At 42.7% G+C, this 19,607-nt stretch overlaps 2 long non-coding RNA genes across 2 annotated transcripts in view; both read left to right on the top strand.

The window, feature by feature from the left end:
• Positions 1-13,964, top strand: part of LOC128077224 (uncharacterized) — a 63,346-nt gene extending 49,382 nt beyond the window's left edge. The window contains exon 3 of the long non-coding RNA XR_008204889.1: positions 13,367-13,964. This is a non-coding gene — a long non-coding RNA (uncharacterized LOC128077224). The remainder of the gene's footprint in view (positions 1-13,366) is intronic.
• Positions 13,965-14,424: 460 nt separating this feature from the next.
• LOC128077015 (uncharacterized) lies at positions 14,425-19,291 on the top strand. Its single transcript, XR_008204777.1, has 3 exons — positions 14,425-15,232; positions 16,241-16,363; positions 18,855-19,291. It is a non-coding gene; the product is annotated as an uncharacterized LOC128077015 (long non-coding RNA).
• The last annotated feature ends 316 nt before the right edge of the window (positions 19,292-19,607 follow it).

Genomic DNA, 19,607 nt, shown 5'->3' with positions numbered 1-19,607 from the left:
TTATAGCATTACAGTTGGTCGCAGCCAGAGAGTTGTGTTCAATGAATTTATGTCCAGGTGGAGACTGGTCATCAGTGGTGTTCCTAGGGCTTTATATAGGCATGTATATAGGCTCTTCAATATTTTCCATAATTTTATCAGTGGCATAGACAGTGAGATTGTGTGTATCCTCAGCGAATTTACAGGTGACACCAAGCTGAGTAATGCAGTTGACACAACAGAAAGAGAGGATGCTATCCAGTGAGATCTGGGCAGGCTCAAACAGTGGGCCCATGTGAAACTAACAAGGCCAGGTGCAAGGTGTTTCCTTTGGGCTGGGGCAATCCCAAATATGTGTACAGGCTGAGAGAAGAACTCATTTCTCAGAGTGCAGCTCTGGGGAGAAGGACTTACGGTGATTGAGAAGCTTGATATGAGCCAAGTGTGCATTGGAAGCCCAGAAGGCTGACTGTATCTTGGGCTGCATCACAAGAGAGGTAGCCAGTAAGGGAAAGGAAGGAGATGGTGGTTCCCCTTACTCTGCCCTTGTGAGGCTCTATCTGGAGTATTGTGTTCAAGCTCGTGGCCTTCAGTATGGAAAGGATGTGAAGCTGGTGGAGTGGATCTAGACAAGGGCCATGAAGATGATCAGAGGGCTGGAGGACCTCTCCTATGAAAGAGGCTATGCTAGCCTGCAGAGAGGTGCTGACACCTTGGGGCACAGGACTCCAGTATGGAGTTCTCATATATGTGGTTCTCTGAATGCTCCTACTCTCGGTTCTATCATGCAGAGCTGAATATAGGCCTCTTGTCAGTCAGAAATCTAGACCTATAACCAAACATTTCACTACTAGAGTCCAATTCTATCTACAGGAGGCCATCAGATCCAGAGTTACGCTCAAGTTCTGTTTTTAGAGAGAGAACTGTGTGAAGTCAGGGCATGTGGGACCTCCTGAGTCCAAAATTGAGACCACAGTTTGTGAAGAGGTCCCTGAAAGGCAGCTGCAAACCTGAAAAGGTAAACCAGAATGAAGAAGTCAAACATACCTATTCCTGCATGGGTTCTGCCCATAAAGGGTCCTGCAGCATCTTTTGTCTGTGCCTTCAAAGTTTGTCCTCAGGAGCTGAGTTCACTGTGGCAATACTAAAAAGCAAATTGTAACCAGATCATAAAGCAGGAGGGAAAGGGTGACAGTCTGTATATTGAGTTATGAGAGTTCATAAGTTTCTTTTTAGAGTATTTATTAGGCTGTTGTCCAAGGAGTCCTTCACTGTTTATGACACACCATAAATACCATCTGTCTCTCTCCTCCAGCTCCCCAAACAGTTAGTTCTTCCCTGCTGCAGTGCAGGTCATCTTGATAACCTGCCCCACAGGAGGAAGTGACAAAAATAGATCTCCCTGCTGAAAAAAAAAAAATCTCTTTATTTGTTAAGCACTGATATTTTGTCACTATTGATGTAATCAAACACTGTGTTGATAACGTGTGAAAAGTCTACAATAAAGACTGCTTTAATCTGGAAATCAGCACCTGGAAGTATGCAATCAAGGACTGCTGAAGAGGGGAGAGAGCAGACCTTGTATCCAACATACTGAGGCATTGTTCAAGACATCCAGCTTTGCTGAGGGCCACTGACATTGATAGAAGATAGTTGCTCTATAGAGAGATACCTAAATAGCAGGTTTTTCCTGGCTAGGCTCCCTCTTCTTATCTGGATTTCTTCATGAGGTGAACTGTAGGTCTTTGGTTGGATCTCTGTTGTTTGAGAGAGGCTCATGTATCTCCATAAGTGTTAGAAGTACCTGCAGTGTACACTCAGATTCTTTAAACAATGTATGAAGAGCTTTCCATGGATTATATGAGTGTAATGCAATCACAGGGGTACCTACAGAAGTCCTGAAGCTTCTGGGGAGCTTGAGTATTATACTTAAAACGACTTAACTTCAATAGCTATTTTTAATCTCCCATTGTCAGCAAGGTATGCTCATTCATGCATGGCTCACGAGTCTAACTTTGATTCCTAAGCTTTATTTAGCTAGATAGGAAAAAGTAGGCAGAGAACTCATAGATGACAGCAGCTTATATGTAGAAATTGGACACAGCCAGGTTAGACACAAGGTGAAAACTATGACTAATTTCAGAAGCAAGCAATATCTAGCTTATGGTACAAATTCTGGCTCTAGAAATATTTTGATGAGAGTGATGTAGTCTTGGTGGTGTTTTTTTTCCCCCCTCACTGTTGCACTGATTGAAACAGGGTTGAATTCATGGAAATCCTGAAGTCTGTGTTGCAGATTTGAACAACTAGATACATTCCTTCCAACTTTGTAATCAGTGAATCCAAGACCCTCTAAGAACGTCTACCTGGGATCATATCAAAGGTCAGCAGTGGACAGCTTAAGTATCCATTTAAAGGAGATCTGCTTTTTAATGTTAACTAATCCCAGCATACAGCTGACAAATGAGGCTATTTAAAGAACTATTTACTGTCACTATTCCAAACTAAAGAACAAATTGTTTTGAAAAAAAAAAGAGAATTATTTCACAACTGGTCAGAGTAGAGAAAAAAGACAGAAAAGGTCAGATGACATATTTTGAACTAGCTTCCCTTCTGTGAAACTGTCTAATCAATGTGATTTTATTAGAGAACCACAGTTCCCTTTGAGCAGACTGCAGAATAGGGAAATCTGTGGGCAATTTAGTTAAAAAAAATAATAATAATCTCACAGAAATCCCTGTTGTCCCCATATTGTTTGCATGGGGACTAAGTTGTTCCATACACACAAGTCCTTGTTTAGATTGTTTGCTGCCATCCTCAAGAGAAGATATTGTAGTGAAAGGGGAAAATGAGCTAACATACACTAAACCATTCCTTAGCCTCTTAGCTTCATGTCACAGTAAGTAATGAGTTTGGTACTACATCATGGCAATGTTATGACAGAAAGCAAAGCCCTTCTGACCTCAAATTAATCCTGTCTTCTCTGAGAGCTTTGTTTCAGGCTTCACTGGGGACATGTGTGTGTAACTTTAGATGATATCTGAAGGCATTTCAGATGTTAGCCAAAAATGTGCTTTATATTTATGCTGCATTTTGTTGCGCCTTTCTATCCAAAATAATCAGGGGTAACTGGGGGGGGAGCAGGGGGAGAAGGGAAGATCTCAGGTGGGAAAATCCCTTGAGATCCCTTGAACCCTACAGTGAAAAAAAGAAAAGCAATTACCAAAAATGTCATAACTGCATGATTGGTATCCACTGAAATGTAGAGAGCTGTGTTCAGCACTACTGTAGCCTCTTAAACTGGAGTCAGTAAGCTGAGACAATCACACTGCAGAAAAGAGCTGACTATCTCAGGTCAATCAGGAAAAGCCAATTTATGCATCTAGATCATGACAATTTGGGGAAAAAATAAAAAAATCTGTGGAGTAGTTAGATCATGTTCCTATTGCGTTAAAGTCTATGGAAAAGTTCCCATGCTGTTTCACTGCAGGAGAATCTCCTGCCCCCACTTGGTCTATGAAACAGATTCATCTGTTCAGTGTTAGCCAGTTTCTGTAAATGACTTTTCTGTTACATCCATGTTGTCTCTGTCTCTTCTCAGGATGCCTGAGACATTTGTCCATTATTTGGTCAGTGAGAAGTTTATTTTGATTTTTGTTACAGCCAGTTTCAATTTTGAGCGAAGGTAGAAGAAGCAGAACATTTAAGGGAGAGTTTACTGGTATACCACAGAACACTTCTCAGGCCATAAAAGAAAAGACTAGAAACTCCTTGAGTTCCTCCTCATTAGAGTCATATACATATTCTCCCTTCTGATAGAGAAGAACAGATCTTAATAACAGTCCTCACTGCTTTTTGTTTCTGCATTATGGCTGGTACAAATTGAGAACAATGAAATGCTTTTGGGATGAGCAGGTCTGTAATTGAAGGTGGGAGGTAAGGAGTTAATGCTGAGCAGTACTGAAGCCACAGCTGTATCAAGGAATGGCTGGACTCTCCAGAGGCGGGGCTGGAGCAGCTGAAGCTAATAGGTAATTTCCTTAGCATTCCATTAAAAAGCAGGCTAGATTGTTGATATGCTTTCTTATTTGGTTGGCTGGGGAAAAGTTTTAGTCTTTGAGCTCTGCAAAACCATCTTTGTATTGTTATCAAAACTAAACCGGAAAAAAAACTGAATATTTGGTGTCATGTGGTAACTTTTGTTATCTTCATTTGGTAGTTCCAGTGGTGATGCTGAGGGAGCAATAGATGGAAGTGCAAGGAGCCATAAGACTACTAGCCAATTGGATGACTTTATTTTTAGTATGGATCAACAGAAAAGTGGAGGTTTGAGTCTCAAGTTCAGGGGTGGCAAATTATGAATGTCTTTTGGGAACCTCTGTCTACCATGGTTTGGTCTATCTTCAGATTCCTCATGCAACTGTAAGGGAAAAGCATACATTTCAACAAAGGAATTATTTGTCTGTTTTTCCTCCTTTGTCTAAGACTGTTTCACATGTTTAGTTCTAAGCTGCTTACTTGAAGCTGGATTCTTGTAAGCTGTTCAAATGTTCTACGTTGGATGGTTTGACCTGTAGGCTTCAGCGCTGTCCATGCAATTGTCTAGCCCTGCCTCACCTCAGGCAAATAAACAAGGATCCTGCTAGCTTTCAGCTCCCTCTACAGTTAAAAACTGTCTGAAGGTTGCACAGGTGACTTAAGACCTGAATCACAACTGGAAGGTCCTGTTCTCTCACCACTGACTGAACAGTAAGCTTGTCTATGTTCCTAATGGAGGCAGCTCAGTTACTGGCTGAAATTCATTGGAAGTGGTGATGTAATTAGTATAAATGATCAAAGAGCAGATGAGAGAGGAAGTTCTACCAAAACAGTGAGATATCCTGAAAAGACAAGAGAATGGTCACTGCTTAGGGTTCAAGAAGGAGAATGGTTGTCGAATGTGTTGGTTCTCTTTGCTGTAAAAAAAGGAGGCAGAATCACCTGTGAGGAAGGAGGGACAGGTAACGAGGAAAATTTAGCAGGGGATGGTTCTCAGCATTAAGTAATTAGTGTGGTTCTAACCTAACCCAGCAGTGAGAAGATGAAGGGCCAACAACTTTTCCCTGCCTATAGCAGGGGCTTTGGAACTAGATGATCTTAAGAGTCTCTTCCAACCCAAACCATTCTATGATTTTATCTCATGTTCATATTTTTCACAAACTGCTACAACCCTTGCCAATGCCCCTTCCAGAGATGGATTGCATATTAGGCAGCCAGGAAGCAGCTGCAATTAGTGCGTCCAGACATAACTTTGCTTTATACTTCTGTTTTTCTCTTTCCTGCCTCTGACATCCCACTAAATAAACAAGTGCTTTAGTGCAAGGTGGACAAGGGATCTCTGGGGTGCTTAGAGGCATTATTCTATGAGGGGAAAATGCAAAGTTAACATCTTGGAACTTACAGCCATTCACCTGCATTTTTGTCAAGATTAGTCTTTGTGTTTCCTGGCTCCTGCTTGTGTGCTGCCTTCTTTAATTCCCTCCACAAATCCTAGATTACAGTATTTCACACCCAGAGCCAGTTTGTACCACTGCTGTTTTCCATTAGACAGTCATCAGGTGGCTGTTTCAGTAGAAATAGTTTCCTTAGGTCTGTGAAGAGACTGATTGTCAGAAATATTAAGCAGTTGAGACTTTAAGTGACTTGATAATGAATGCTGTTTGTGGTATAACCACACTATTCTCTAATATCTGGGCACTTCTCTTGCTTCTTTCAAAAAGGATAGTCCTTTTAAACAAGCAGCTCACAGCTCACACAGTGGAATGGAATTTGGCTTAGTTTACTTTCTTTTTTTTTTTCCCTATTGTGTTTGTGCTGTGATTTTATTTTTTTTTTTTTTTTTTTTCATAGATTTCAGAAAGCCGGTTAAATTGATCCTCTTCCACTACTCTCTCTGCGTGCTTTCCTGAGGTATCTCTTCCCAGTGGTCCAACAAAAAAGGCATGGCATGTGCCAAGCAGCATAGATGTAGCCAGCTAACTGAAGGAGGGTGAGAAACTGCTGAGTAAGGAACAGGATGGGGAGAAAAATCTGACCCCATCTAGCTAAAGTATAGTTTTATGTCACTTTTGGGAGATTCTAGGGTAGCAAACTTGCAGGGAAACTGGGAGGGGGAAAAAAAAAAAAATAGAAGTCTTCCTGAGCCAGCAGAGGGCATTTCTCCAGGCTTGGGGACAAGTAGCTTTGCTATGTCCCAGGGAGGAGAGTTTTGTTCTCCAGCCCAATTTATTCCTGTGGTTATAATGGAAGATTTGCATCTATGGCACTGTTGCCCTTAAGTCTCCCATCAGGAATTAAACACATTAAAAAGTATTAATTTAATTTCACTGGCACACTTTTGATCCAAGAACTTGCTGGCAGCCCACCTTGCTGCCTCTGACGTTTCTGTGGTCAGAAGCAGCAACCATCAACAGCCGCAGGCGAGCTGGTCTCAGCATCCAGGGAGTAGGGTTTCATTAAGGAGTGCCATGGCTCAGTGCATGGGTGTCTCACCTTTTTTCTATTTGAAGCAGAACAGTCAAGAAAAACAGCCAGCAAGCTAATCACCACCACAGCCTATTGGGAAGATAGGAATAATTATTTAAACCAGTCTTGAATTACTCATTGGTGTGCATCTAATTAACAAATTCAGTTTATTCCTGTAACTATTGTGCAACAATTAGTGGGTGTTAAATTGAGCTCTTCTGCCGGCAATTTCAATGGTGTAATTTTGCCAAGATGTCTCTGTTTTGCCTGCAGTGCTTGGTGCCACTGAGAACAGTCTGGAGGTGGTCAGAGCATTTTGACTTAAGTTACTTTTGCTGAAATGTACCATTCCCCCAAAGGCTGGGGCATTTTTATGGAAAGGACAAAGTGATTTTAAGCAAGTTTTTCTCTGGCCAGATTCCTGAGCTCTGAGACCTGCTGTTCACTTCAGACAAGGGAGAAGCAGACATTTGAATAAAAGCATAGAGCCAAAAACAGATGTTCTGACACAATTATGCCTCTCACATGCACGTTTTTTATTTATTATTATTTTTTAATGTTTGTCCTGTTCCAAGGCGGACCCAAAAAAACACATTTCAAAACCTTGAAAGATTTCGCAAAGCTGAATTGTGTTCCCCTAACACTGCAAGCATGCCTGCCTGGGGCACAGAAATGCTCCTTGGGCCCTGGAGAAGTGAGCACCACCAAGGTTGTAGGGCTCTGTCTCTCACTACTGCACCAAGGACACTGTGAGGCTTTGAAGTCATGGCACTCAGCAGGGTGCCTATACAAGCAAATACTGAAGATATTTGTCTCCTATATAAGCAAATACTGAAGAATTCAGTTGTCATGACAAGCTGTTCCTTCCTGTCAGGCTGCATATTAGGAAAATCATCTTCTCTAAAAGAGTGGTGAGGTATTGGAACAGGCTGCCCAGGGAAGTGGTGGAGTTATCATTTCTGAAGGCGTTAAGAAAAATGGAGATGTGGTACTGAGGGATATGGTTTAGTGAGCAATATTGGTGGTACATGAACAGTTGGAGTAGATGATCTTAGAGGTTTTTTTCAACCTTAATGATTCTGTGGTTCTTTGATATATTGAGTTGCCAGGAGTCATCAAATCCCTGCAGTTTGGTGGGGTATCCTGGACAGGCATCCCTCTCCACTGTGATACCAAAATATACTTTTCAATCTATGTCCTGGTTTCAGTGTAAACAGTATTAATAGGATACTCATGTCTTGGTAGTTGCTGAGTGATGGGAGTGAGCCCAGGGCTAGGCTGGGTCTTGGCAGGGCAGAACCACTGCCTTCATGGCACAGCAGCAGGGGACCAGGAGAGCTGGACTGAAATAGGCAAAGGGTTATGCATACGTGTGACATCGTGCAGAAGACCATTAGACTGGGGGGGAGTTGCTCAGGGGTTGATGGGTGTTTGTTGGCAGGTAGTGAGATATTGCTTTGTTATCGATTGCTGGGCAGTTGTATTGTAAGCTGGATGTCAGATGCTAAGCAATTGCATTGCAGATATACGTATATAGAAATACATGTTGTTATAATTCCATTTGTTTCCATTTTCCTTGTCTGTCTTTGTAAACAGTTTTTATTGCAAGCTCTATTTTGTTTCCATTTCTATCCCTTGCCCTACTTGAGAGGGGACTGTGTGGTGATTAGCTGCTTGCCAGGTTAAACCACAGCAACTGGGAAACAACAGCCTGGGATCTAGAGCAAGGTTCCCTAGCAAAAGGGAAGCTGACATTAGGCCTTTTGCTGTATGCTGGGTTTTGGCTGTCCTTTTTAAAACTCAGTACTCAAGCTTCTGTTGCATTCGGGGAATCCCAGAGGCCATACAGAAGTATGGCTATGTAAGCTTGTTCACAAAGTGAGAACTGAGCACAACAGAGGTGTTTCCCTTTAGTCATCTGTTCCAATCTTGACCACGTTGATTCTAATGTCATTTACATGGGTTAAACTGCTCTTACATTATTTGTCACTATGAGATCTTGGCTACTCCGGCCCTTATTTTTTTTTCTAGTGTGATATAGTCATAGGAAGTTTGTCAACCATTTAAGACATTTGTTGCTTCTCCCTTTGACCATCCTCACTCTCTTCCACTCATTTTTTTATACCTCTCCTATAAATAAAGAGCTGCCTGAGATATACTAAGTGTTGCTTAAAAAAGAGGTGATGGGAGCATGCTGAGGGGGGAATGGGCCATTATAGAAAAGGCCAGGTGCTTGGCATGTCCCCAGCTTGTGAAGGTGGGAGCTGTCACAAGTCTGAAAAATATCAGTGTGGGAGATATAAATAAAAGCTTTAAAGCCAGGGTTTTAGAAAGCCATCTTTAAATGCTGCATAATTTATAGCCTGCTGCAAAGAGAAGAGCGCATGAGCTCTGGAAACAGAACTAACTAATTCTGTGCTCCCTCCATGTTTGGGCTGCTCATATGTATGTGGCGAGGTGTATGCTGGCATTCAAAATTTGGGATTTTAGCCAACAGTACTTCCTTCCACAGGCTTATCTGGGTCACTGTGGCTGGGTCTATTTAATCTCTTGGTGTCTCAGTTCTCCTTCTATGAACTAGAAACAATCACCACTGGCTTCACTGTGAAAAATGGACTAGTGAGTGGGGATGCTGAATGCTAGTAGGACAGTATGTACAGGCAGCCAGAAAGTCCACAGTTAACAAGCAGCCTTCACTTGTGGCTCTATAGAAGTTATTTACTCTCTCACTGACTTCACTTTTCTTTAAAACAGGGATTATTCTAAAAGGTTCAGAAATTTCTTTCAATAGCAACTACAAAATGCTTTTCTCTTCTTTCGTGGAACAAAGCTGTAGGAGAGGTGGGGGGTAAAGGTCTGCCCCAGGAAGGGCCAAAACTGCTGCCAAGCTGGCATTCACAACAATTGTTTCATCCAGCTCTGGAATTGCATTCACCTCTAGGATGTAACAGAGCAGCTGTGCTATCACCATCCAACAATAATAAACAACGGGAAGCAGAATGGGCTTTCAAGGCAGCCGGGTCTCCTGAGAGGATCTAGCCTACTACATTATCATTGCTCCCCCTTCTCCCCAGCTGGATAGAAGTCTGGAAATCATGAGTCTTAAAGCAAAATAAAATTAAATATGTGGTGTCAGAGCTTTAGTACTAGCGGCAAATAGCTTTGGTGCTGATGCTTTTCCCCAAATGATGGTCCCGTGTACACCCAGCTGCCCACCCCACCACAGTGGGGATTTGCTTCTGTGATGATGCAGTAGGACCACTGCCACTTCTCTGGTCTCTCTCACCTTGCTTCTTGCCAGAAATCTGCATCCAAGCCTCAACTTGTTTGGAGCCTGCTGAGCTGGTGAGATTTGACGGGATCTCACCACCCAAAGTGCCGTGGCTTGAGGCTATAGATTTAAGCAGCAGCATTAAGCACCCTGCTCTTTAACTCATTTCTAATCCATTTATTTAAACTTCAGAGTGGTTTTAAAGCATGAGAATCAAAGGCAAGAGCAATTTAGAGTTTTCCAGCCTGGCTCTGAGATCTGACCTCTGCATGTATTCTGGCTGCTTTTAAAAGTGCACCAGCATAAAAGCACAGTTTGTGACAAAGCATCTGGAAGGATTAAAACCTTTCTGGGATAGAATATGCTTCTGACAAGGACCTCTTTCCTATCTCAACTCTGTTGCCAAAAAAAGTCTTTCCTCAGGGGGCTTCTAACCCGCCTGTGGGATTTAGAGAAGAATTGTTGAGAAGAGCATATAGCAATTTGATTAAGGGATAAATGTGAGGGGGAGGGTGTTAAGGGCTAGAAGGGAAAAACAGGATTTAAAAGAAAATAGAAGTAGGAAGTAAAAGAGCTGGATGAATCTGTGTAAGGCAAGGTCTGTGGAAGCATCGTGGAGTCTAGAGTTTGTGCATACCAGGAGGGAAAAGTCCCCAGTGTCCTTCAGCAGTGCACAAAGCTGAAACTGAGTAGTTCTCAGGGGAAGTGGCAATGGGAATGATGGAGCTGCTGGAAGACAGCAGAGGAAATGCAGGTGAGCAAAGGAGTTTTGAAGAAGGGTTTAAGCCCTGGTGTAAGCTGTTCACATTGCCTGCCCAATCATGCCACCTCCTTGGACAATGCTTGGGAAATCATTACCTGATCCCTCTCACATTTGTTTAGAAATGCAATCTGAGTCTCTTCATTTCTTCTCATTCTGTTGGACAGTTGCTATGAAGCAAGTAGCAACCAATCTCCTAGCCCATGGAGTCAGTCTGTCGTATTATTTCCTTATTCATTAAAGCAGACAACTTAGAAAGGCATGAAAATATTACCAAAGCCCAGGAGACTCAAGCTTCAGAGTAAGGAACCAGTCTTTCAGCCTTGGAGGCGACATGAGTCTGGGACATGAGACAGAGCCAACAGGCCCTTCATCTGAGGAAGGACCAGCAGTCTGTGTACATAACAGCTGTTTTCTTGGTCGATTTGAAGCCTCTGTTGTTGAAGTTGTAAGATGTTGTTGTTGTTCCCTTTCTGCTCCTTCACCCCTCCACCATGAATTGGCCTGACATTAGAAAGTGATGTGAACTGAAGAAGCTGTCTGCTAGGGTGATTTCTCCACTCTTCTGCATGCCAACTCTCCTGCTGTGTTATTACAAGTGTATTTCTGAGTCTGTACAGCATCTAGCACAGTGGTGTACAGACTCGAGAAGAAAAAAGAGAAAGGAAGAAACACTGGACAAACAAACTGTTTGTTCATGTAGTACTACTGATGCCTGGGTTCCCACTGATTTGTCTGGTGATTAATGAAGACCTCTGTTTGAAACTTTTCCTGTTCTCAGGACTTTAATTTAAACACATGAACTTAGGCTCCCACTTATCTCTCTATCTCTCTTGGTGCTTATTTTTGCTTATATCTCAGAAAATCTCTGAGATCTCTATCATTTGGCCAACAGGTTTGACAGTTATTTGGAGAGAAACAGATTGGCACATACAAATGCAGACAATACTATTGCTCAAGCCTACTTTCCTTAGGAAGTCGGGTGAAAAGATCCTTCCTGAGAATTAAGGATGAGTCCTATCAAAGAAATGTTATTACTTTGCAGCCAAAAATGCCGCAAGATTTTGGGTCTCTTGTGGTCTGAGCTAAAAAACGAGTTGATGCAGATGGACAGGCAGGGGAGCTCAGTTCAACACTCAGGCAACATCAAGCTTAGTCAGCTCAAGCAATGCCGACAGGCAACTGAACTACTTTTTCTCCAATGGCTACACTGTATGCCAGCTTGAAAGGCATCTACCTCACATCTCTGCTAGGGTCAAACAGTTTTAAGTCAGCTTGTTCAGGCATGAACTGGAACAGAGAAGACATTTCACTGTTGGATGGGTGCTGCAGTTCAGTTTCCCTATATTGAGTTGCTTTTTGGAAAGGAGATCCCAGCTGCAATCTGGTGGTGGTTGCAGAAGTCACACTTCAACTAGCTTTATTCCTAAGAGTATAAGTGCAATGTAAGGGGATTCAGCTGGGAGACTGGCAAAGTAGGACCCCAAGAGCTTGATTCTCTGAGGTCTGTTCAGCTGGAGCTACAATCCCGCCTTGAGTTGCAGGAAAGGCAGGATTTCAGAGTCGTTCAGTGACAACTGTGCTGCATAAGGTGCCACCTGTCAGTTTGGCTGAAAAAGAAGAGAGAAGCATTGAACTGCTCTGAGGCTATAGAGCCATTAGATATACTGAAGAAGTTGAAGACCAAGGAAACATGCCTTATGGTGACAAGAGCTCTGCTGAGGAGTCTCCCCAAAGAAACAATGAAAATCACTGTTTTTTTTAATGTCTTAATGGCACAGTAGAGATGAGACCTTGAATGCAGACTATCTGGCATAATATTCTGTTTTCTGGAGCAGATTGGAGAGGTATTTCTGGTTGGTCACATGGATAGTCAATTTGTTTCTAAAGCACCTGTGACTGTCATACATTGCTAGCTGTTGCAAACTGCACAGTGTTTTTAGTAAACTGCAGAGTGTTTTTAGTAGGGAGATCTGAACAGACAAGCCATATCAGACTGGATTCCTCTATTCCACAACACCATTGCTGACAGCAGTTAGTGGCAGATGTGAAGGGGAAAGATTATGAACCGGGTGAGTAGGGAGTGTTTCATTCTGTGAGCAAACTGCAGCTTCCGGACTTTCAGAGCTGGAGATGAGGGCTTTCTGCTTCAACAGCTGTCAGTGCTTTTATTTTTTTCTGGCTGCCCTTTATCTTTTAGGTCCTCACTCAGTGCAGCCGGGGACCTCCACTGTGATTAACTGACCTATGAGTACTGTTGGGAAAAAAAAAAAATTCACAAGATTTCTGGTGGTATCTCATATGGAATAAATTTATCTGTATGTTGCCTACATGAATCCTTTCTGATATCTAGCATGTCCACATCTACCGAGTTTCTTCATCACCAACCAGAGACTAAAAACACACCAAAAAATCTGCAGGACACTGGCATAAATATTTACTTACTCTTCCCTGTATTTTGGCTCTATTTCTACCTTTTTCCCTTGCTTGTGCTTTCAAGGGGGCACTTATCTGGTTTCTGGCAGTTCAGGTGGAAGGCTTTCAGTCATACATAGCACTACCTCTCCACCTTCTATTTTGTCAGTATTGAAATTAAGTCTCTTGAGAGTAATCTTCCAGGAGACACTTAAGTATTTGTTTGGTGGGGGGAGAGTTAAAGGCAACTTTATCATTCTTGGCATAAGTCCTAATTCTTAGAATCAGGCCTGAACATTACGTAACTTTTGGCAAAGCTTTGTTTCAGGTGGTGGTTTTTGGTGGGGGATGCAACTTGACATTGACACTCAAAAAATTATCTGCTTCAGTCTTTGATTTTTTTTTTTTTTTTTTTTTTTTTTTTTTCCCCCTGTTAGAATAAAAAGGGAGGGAGGAAGGAGGAAAAAAAAAAAAAAAAAAAAAAAAAGAGGAAAAGAGAAAACTCATTACTTAAGCTGAGCTGAAGGAAAATACACTGCAGTATGCACCCAGCCCAAGGAGAGTGAAATGGCACAATGCTGGTGTAATTGTAAATGGCTGTAGAAAATATAATCTTTTGTGAAGAATTCCAAGGGCATGGTCTCCATTTATCAAGTAACAAGCTTACCTGCAATGCAGATAAGTAAAACATGAAAAGATTGCTTACTAGTAAAGCCTTCCTCCACCTTTCCCCTCCCTCCCATAGCCAGCACGTTCCCATTGAACATGTTCGCATACTTAGCCAACTTGTCTCTATTGTCTGTCTGGTAATTCACCTGTGGAAAAGGAGGTATCAGATGCTGTTCAACAGAAACTTGAAACTGAGCCTGCGTGTAAGGTGGGTATTGTATCTCCTTGCTGCTCACAGACACAAAACCCATACCTTCCTTTTTCCCTTGGTCACTCTTTGATTGCTGAGAATTTGTAGTATTAACTGTTCATGCTCAATACTTGCTTAATCCTTTAAATAGGCAAGATTTTGCCTGCCTCTGCCTTATATGGTCTGGCATTACTTGGAAGTCACCAGTCCAAGCCAGAACCACACATGGATGGGCTTTCCCTATGCTCGTAGACTAATGGTCTGATTAGTCCTGGGCAATATCTGGTTCCCACCCTCAATTTTTGTGGATCTTAATAGCAACCCAGTCCTAGTTGGGGAGTAGAGGGTAGTTTCTTAAACCTTGGCTGGATAAATCTGGGCTGAAAAATGCTGGCTTTTTTGCATTGTGTTTTTGTTTTCTTTTCCTGTGGAAAATGTTGAGATTTTACCAAACAATGAAAATGTTTGGCCAAGAGCCCTCCATTTCAGTTCAGAAATGCTCCCCTGTGGGAGTTGTAGCTGGTATGCTTTGTGTCCGTGTCCTTCCCTGTGAGCTGACATTCCTGCCTTGCCCACATCTCTCATGATGCAGTGTTGTCCCCCCTCTTGCTGAGACAATGCCATGTGCCATGGAAGTTGTATCACCGTGGTGCTTTGTGAGAAACACAGTTCGTGTGGCAAGCCCACCGTAAGAACTGGATGGGTCACAACGATTTTCAGTGACAGCCTCTAGGAGACACTGTCTGAAGATTTCCCAGTTGAATCCCCAGACTGGTCATAACTTGACACAAAGCAATTCTGCTTTTATTAAAAGGCAAATTTTCCACTGAAGAAGATTCTAGTGGAAAATTTCAAGCAGTCCCCAAGGAACTTCTTTCCAACCCCTTTTGCGCTGTAGTTTAATCTTGCTTCTGTTAGACTTCTCTGTCTCTGTTTAATCTCTGATAACAGAGAGAGAGCTCCCTTCCAAACAAACACGTGACCAGAAGCTGACATACATTACCAACAACATATGGAAAAGTTTGTACCTTTCTGAGCAGGCAGATTTACAAGGTGAGCTCTCATAAGCCCCTAAAGAGAGGAAGATGCTTCCCTGTCTTTTGTATGTTTTAGCAATGAAATAAAACTCCTTTCAGATCTAAAGCCAGCAAATAAAGATCTCCTCTTTCTTTACATTTCTTTACAGAGGGTTTTGAACCTCTGTACTGCTCTCAGCTTTTTTCTTTCTTCTTAACTCATTTTGGGATAATATGCCAAACTGCTTGAGCTGGATCTCTCTCCCTCCCTTTCCTTTCTCTACCTTTCCATCTGTCTCTCCAGGAGCAGTACAAGAGCACTGTGCTGTAGCCATGGACCACCCGCTGACCGGACATCTCAGATGCTCTCCAACAGTTTACTTTTACAGCCTGTACTGCAAAAGCCAACATCAGCATCATTTAGTAAGGTAGGAAGTCTGCTCACCCAGGCCTGCAAGACCTTCCCTCTTACCAGCAGCTTCCACTCGCTCTCCAATGTTTCTGTTCAGGATGGGACTGAAAGAGGTGACCCACAGCCCTGTCTCTCACCAGAGCACTGAGCTGAGCTACACAGCACCCTGCAAACTTTTTCTTCCTTTCTCTTCTTTTTCTTCTGCTTAGGGACTTGTGTATGTTTTTTCGTCTGAAGTGATGCTGCAATAACTGCAAAATGCCCAGTGGTGTTTTTGCTGTGGAGGTGCTCTAGATCAGCTGCGTTTCAGCATGGAAAGGGGACAGGGGGCATGTTTATATTCTTGCAGGTGGAAAAATGCAGTAGACAGCATATTCTGTTCCAGACTAACTGTACAGTTCATCTCCAAATCCCAGGTTCCTCCACTAAAACCTACCCCCTGCCCCAGGGATCAGCCTGGCAAGGTCTTCTGACCCAACAGCACTGGCAGCTGTTTGGCAGCTTCTGAAGTGGATCCAATCTGGTATGAGTTTGCTACACTTTCATTTTGTCTACATCTTCCAAACAAATAACCGAGTCCAGAATCCCAAGCTGTGTTTTGCAATGAAAATGCTTCAGTGTCTGGGAATTGCTTCTGCTGCAGGGAAGATATAGAGTGCTGTTAACTGTTTAAAGGGTCAGTGGAGAAGGAAAGGCCAAACACTTGCCTTAAGGGCTTCTTAATGAAAGCCATGTGGTTAAAGAACTCAGTGGAACTGAGGGAGCCTGGAGATGTCTCTCCCACTCTCTGGGCCAGTGCCCTCAACATTTTGGGGCCAGCATTTTTCTGCTAATACCTGAGATAGTCCATGAATCTTCTTTTACTATCAGACCTAATTGGAAACACTATACCTATGCAGTACACTATATATGAGCTGTACTGTACACTATATATGAGCTGTACTGAACAATAAGTTTCACTGAATCACTGTGCCTCCTATTCCAAGCCTTGCAGGTGACCAACACTAATTGAGAATTATTTTAGTTTGCAGAGAGATGTAACTTCTCATCTTCAACACAACTAGACTTGATGTGAGGAGCAGCAAAAAGGGAGAGTTCAACAGTGTTCAGGACCATATTGCTTAGTGACATTCCCATACAATCCAAGGTAAGAGAATTAATCAAATATAATCTAACCCAAACCTTCACTTAGAGCTGGAAGATAGCAGGGGAAATATGTCTGTAGGAAGGCCAGCTTTCTGTTCTTGCTTGTTCAGAGCCTGACAGAAGAAAAAAATAGGAGAAAAGAAATTCTTATCTTCTATCCAGAGGTCTCTAGAGATTTTGATTTCTCCTTGCAGTGGCCTCAGAGCATCCACGTGACTGGACTTCATGAATTATCTGGATTATATTACAATATGGATGTGAGTAGACAGTATCAAAACTTTTCCAAGCAAATATGGTTGCCTTATTTTACAGTTAAAGTATGGGAATGGCATCCTGCCCCACTCTGTGTAAGAAAAAGCAATAGCATAGACAAAATCTCTGACCTTGGTTTATTCCCTCTACTGCACTTCCAACCCCACCCCTTCTTAACAGACCATTCTTCTCTAAAACCTAATTAAAAGAAAGGCTGCAAAAACTAATCTAACCTCTCCTTGGTATTTCTCCTATCTCCCCATAAGAATTCCTAACTGGAGAGTCAGAAACAAATCCATCAAGATTTCCACTTCATTAAATTGCATATGTCTTAATCACAGAACTAATGGGAGTCCATTTATCTTCTCATTCCTTATATTACTTCAGAGCAGCAAGAGGGGGCTGATCTTAAGTCACACTATTTCCTGACAAAGGCATGTCAGTTCAGGACATATGTACCTTTCAACTAAATTTTGCCTGAATACAGAGACAATGGATCAGCTCAGTGCAGCATCTCTTCCTTTCCTGCCATACTAAGTTTTTAACTTTCCAGCTGCTCTGACTCAGGTCGGTGACTTGCCAAAGGTTAAAAGCTGATTCAGGAGCTTGGAAACCCCACAATCCTGCTGACTCCCAGCTCAGCTTGGACCATACAAGCCCTCAGTGTCAACCCTCTCCCCACTTTCATCAATCTCTCCTGTCCCAGAGCAAACAGCTTTCTTCTTGGAAACCCTTCCAAGCCCCTAAATGAGCAGGATGGGCACAGCTGCACTAGAACACACCTGTGCTTTTTCTAGCCAAGTACCTTGTAAGTATCTTGAGAGTGGCTGATGTCAGGTAAGTTCAGAAGAAAAAATTATCTTGCAAATGAGCTGGTTAAGATTCCCAATCCCTAAGGCATAAGCAGATGGTTCCCCTTCCATTCACAGCTCTCCCTAGAGCACTGCCCTATCCCAAGCTACATCCAGCTCCCAGAAATACCTCCTGGCTTAGAAGTACAACTCCTGTTCTCTGATGACAGCACTGGCAGATGAAGGCTTGGGTCACATTTAACTCCTTTTTTGGGCATACCCCTCTCTCTCCATCCTTGCTCCAGCTCTGCCCTGACCACAATGCAGGGCATCCTGAAGCTACATCACAGTCCTGGCCTAAGCTGCAACCCTAGCTGGTGGTAGGATGGCACTGGCTTGCTGCCCAAGGACTGACAGATTTTGAACAGGACTCATCTGATGGGGTGCTGACAGACCCATCTCAATTAATCATGTTAAGCGTTCTCTACAGCTCACTCAGATGTAATCAGTGGAGGCTTGGGCATGGATCACCACATCTGAAAGTAACTGCCTACATTCATACAGATTATAGGAGCTGGAGGGGCTAGTTTAGATGTATCCTCCATATCACAGACAGCTAAAATAAAGCTGGGTAAGTCCTTTCTTGCGTCCAAACGAATCAAGGAGATGGCCAAATTTTTTCTCTATGCAAAATCCTCTACTTCCTCTGTATTCAGTGAGGACTCTTAAGACTTGATCTTATGCTATTTAGGAGAGGTCAGTCAATGCCTATTCTCTACTCACTCTCATCTCTCAGTGGCATATTTGCACACAGAACAACTTCCATTTGATCCTAACTTTCCTCACTTAAAAGTCTGTTATTCTAGAAAGCATGTAAATGATCTGAAGTGCACAGATGAGACCATTCCTTACGGTAGCAATCCTACCATTAGATTGGGGTGTCCCACACATGAACCCCAGTTCATGCGAGTAACCTGGAGTACATTTGTACTTTCTTCTTAAGTTCTTCCTTTTACCAGTGGTTTAAGGAAGACCCAACCAAGCTCAATGTGCTGATGATTCATTATCACCAAGGCAGCAAGAAACCTTGTTCCTAAATAGCTACCAATCAATTTTAAAACAATGCTTTTATAGAGAAGCATGACATATACAAGCAGAGTTAAAGCAAAGAAATTTGCTAGGTCTGCATTGTGCCAAATCACTGGAGAGGGACTTGCTTTGAACAAAGTTTGGGAGTTTTTTTTGTTTTTTTTTTTAACGCATGTAATCAGCTCTCCTTAGCAAGCATCTTGGTACCCATGAATCACTGGTGGCTTTGTGAAGTCTTTGGGATGATCAGAACAGAAGGTAGTGCCTCTTTAGGAAATTCTTCCATCAAAGATCAGAACAGTGGCTGTTAGAACAAATTCAAAATGGTATCTTTCCTACTGAAGTTTGCTTTCCTTGCAGAGATTTCAAGAGCATCTGGCAAAGCTGATAATGAGCAGTACTGTAGGAAGAGAAACTTGGAGAAATTGAGGCACAGTCTTACCGGGCTATGCTCTAACCTCAAGACTGGTGTCAGAGCAGGAGAGACTCCAACTCCTTTCACCCGAGTGGGTAGCAGTAGCCAAAATTTCTTCAGTGTTTCTTCCATGGCATGCCTCCAAGTGGAGTCCTCATAACAAAGCTGGACTAATATCCCAAAGTAAGTGCAGATACCCTCAGTGCAGTCTGTAATTATTCTCTCTGCTGCCTGGCTGCCCTCTCCCCTGCCTTCCCTCTGGGCCTGGACACCTGTGTTGTACTGTGATTGCCTCTTCATTTATGGCAAACAAGTCTGGATTCTCCCCTTGTATATTTTTTAAGGAATTTTGAACAAATCTGGTTTCTTTTTTCTCTCTTTTTGTCTCCGCGTGTGTTTTTAATTGGATCCACTGCTGTACTTTCCCTGCTTGCTAATGCTTTTCTTTGGGGAAGCACAAGTTTTTAACAGCCCTGCAAGTACTCATTCCTCTTTGCCAAGCCAAGTCCATTTCTTTCTTGGGGATAACCTGATTCTGACCTACTTGTCAGCCATACAACAAATGTGGTGCTTTCGGATTAGTCTACTACTGTTCAGAGTCACAACACTTAACCATAATTTGCATACCGGCAGGAGAGCAAAAGAAAGTCACACAAGGAAGCTGGTTTCTGCAGGAAGGCTGTGTGCTTGCCTGCAGG

The sequence above is a fragment of the Tympanuchus pallidicinctus genome, unplaced genomic scaffold, assembly GCF_026119805.1.
Source record: "Tympanuchus pallidicinctus isolate F22 unplaced genomic scaffold, pur_lepc_1.0 scaffold15, whole genome shotgun sequence".
NCBI classification, from domain to species: domain Eukaryota; kingdom Metazoa; phylum Chordata; class Aves; order Galliformes; family Phasianidae; genus Tympanuchus; species Tympanuchus pallidicinctus.
Note: the sequence above shows the minus strand (reverse complement) of the source record. Positions and strands in the feature narration are given on the sequence as shown.